Raw genomic sequence first — 2,500 nt, 5'->3', positions numbered from 1 at the left:
TTTCCCCCCCTCCCCCCTTCCCCCCCTTTTTCCCCCCCCCCCTTTTTCCCCCCCCCCCTTTCCCTTTTCCCCCCCTTCCCCCCTTTCCCCCCTTTCCCCCCCTTTTTTCCCCCTTCCCCCTCCCTTTTTTCCCCCCCCCCCCCCCTTTCCCCCCCCCTTCCCCACCCCCCTCCCCCTTCCCTTCCCCTCCCTCCCCCTTTCCCCCCTTTTTCCCCCCCCTCCTTCCCCTTTTCCCCCCCTTTCCCCCCCCTTTTTTTCCCCCCTTTTTTCCCCCTTTTTTTTCCCCTTTTTTTTTTTTTTTTTTTCCCTTCTCCCCCCCTCCCCCCCCAAAAAAAAAAAAAAAAAGGGGGAAAAAAAAGGGGGAAAAAAAAAAAAAAAAAAAAAAAAAAAAAGGGGGGGAAAAAAGAAAAGGGGGGAAAAAAAAAAAAAAAAAAAAAAGGGAAAAAGGGGGTTTTTTGGGGAAAAAAAAAAAGGGAAAAGGGAAAAAAAAGGGGGAAAAGGGGGGGAAAAAAAAAAAAAAAAAAAAAAAAAAAAAAAAAAAAATTTGGGAAAAAAAAAAAAAATTTAAAAAAAAAGGGGGGGGGGGGGGGGGGTTTTTTTTCCTTTTTTTTATTTCCCCCCCCCCCCTTTTAAAAAAAAAAAAAAAAAAATTTTTTTTTTTTTTTTTTTTTTCCCCCCCCCCCCTTTTTTTTTTTTTCCCCCGGGGTTTTTTTTTTTTTTGGTTTTGTTTTTTTTCCCCCCCCCTTTTTTTTTTTCCCCCCCCCCTTTTTTTTTTCTTTTAAAAAATTTTTTTTTAAAAATATTTTAAAAAAAATTTTTAAAAAAAAATTTATTTTTTTCTCAAAATTAAAAAATTTTTTTTTTTTTTTTTTTTTTTTTTTTTTTTTTTTTAGTTTTTTTTTTTTTTTTTTTTTTTTTTCTTTTTTTTTTTTTTTTTTAAAAAAATAAATTTTAATATTTTAAAATTATTTATTTTTTATTATTTTAAAATTTTTTTGTTTATTTATTATTTAAAATTATTTATATTATTTAATTTTTAAAATTTTAATATATAAAAATTAAAAAAATATAAAATTTTAATTATTAATATTTAAAAAACCCAAACCCAAACCCCCAAAAAAAAAAAAAAAAAACCCCAAAAAAAACCCCCCAATTTACATTTAAAAAAATAAAAACCCAAAAAGAAAGAAGAGGATGATGAGGAATTTGAAAGAAAAAATTTAAAGGGTAGACCCCAAAAGAAAAAAAAAAAGGAAAAGGAAGGGAAAGTGGCAGCACCCATACACGCTCCCTATGCACGGTGACTCATACACGTTTTTACACCTACAAGGATTGAAAGTGATGTACGTATGTGTCGCTATATATTTATCTTTCTATTTATATCTATATGGTGTATCTGTCTACCTATCTGTCTATTTATCTATTTGGCTATTTTTCTAATCATGTTTCTATCTGTCTATCTGTCTATCCCCGTACCTATCAATCTATCTTTTCATCTCTGTATCTATCAATCTATCTTTCTATCTATCTATCTATCCCTGTATCTATCTATCCCTGTATCTATATATCTTTCTGTCCCTATATCTATCAATCTGTCTATCTATCTTTCTATCCCTGCATCTATCGATCTGTTTGTCTATCTATCTCTGTAGTTATCAATCTGTCTATCTATCTATCTTTCTATCCCTGTATCTATCAAGTTGTCTATTTATCTATCTTTCTATCCCTGTATCTATCAATCTGTCTATCTATCTATCTTTCTATCCATGTATCTATCTGTCTATCTATCTATATATTAGTACCTCGGCGCTTTAAAGGACGCATCTCTTTCTTGTTTCTCTCTTTCTCTTCTTCGTTCTCGTCTCTCACGTTTTATTTATTTCCTCTATGCTTTATTCTACTTAGTTTTCTCTTTCGCTTTCCTATTACTCTTGATTTACTTATTAAATTTCTAATTTGTATTTTTCCTTCTATCTATTTTTAGGCATTTTTATTTTATTTCATCTATTTCTACTTATCTTTATGTTATCTTTATTTCATCTCGGAATTACCTGATACGCTGAGGTGACTTAAGGAAATGACACTGATATTAAACATTAATTTAATTCGAAGATAATTTTAATTGCATGAGTCGAAGTTCCCTGTTATTATGAGGTGTAATAGGAAGAGAGTGCTATTTCGAGGTAAATGTTAACTAATTTACCGTTTTTTTTTTTTATTGGTAATTGAAGGGAAGAGGTAAAAGAGAAAAAGAAGTGATGGAATGAGAGAAGTGAGAAAGGAGGGTCAATGAGGACGGATGGTAGACGGGGTGGAAGGGGGAGGAGGAGGAGGGAGAAGGAGGGGGGAGGGGGAGGAGGAGGAGGGGGAGGGGGAGGAGGAGGAGGGTCAATGAGGACGGATGGCAGACGGGGTGGAAGGGCGAGGAGGAGGGGGGAGGAGGAGAGGGGGAGGATGAGGGGGGGAGGAGGGAGGGGGAGGAGAGGAGGATGGGAAGAAC

Source organism: Penaeus vannamei, chromosome 19, assembly GCF_042767895.1.
Source record: "Penaeus vannamei isolate JL-2024 chromosome 19, ASM4276789v1, whole genome shotgun sequence".
Taxonomy (NCBI): domain Eukaryota; kingdom Metazoa; phylum Arthropoda; class Malacostraca; order Decapoda; family Penaeidae; genus Penaeus; species Penaeus vannamei.
This window is presented reverse-complemented; position numbering follows the sequence as displayed.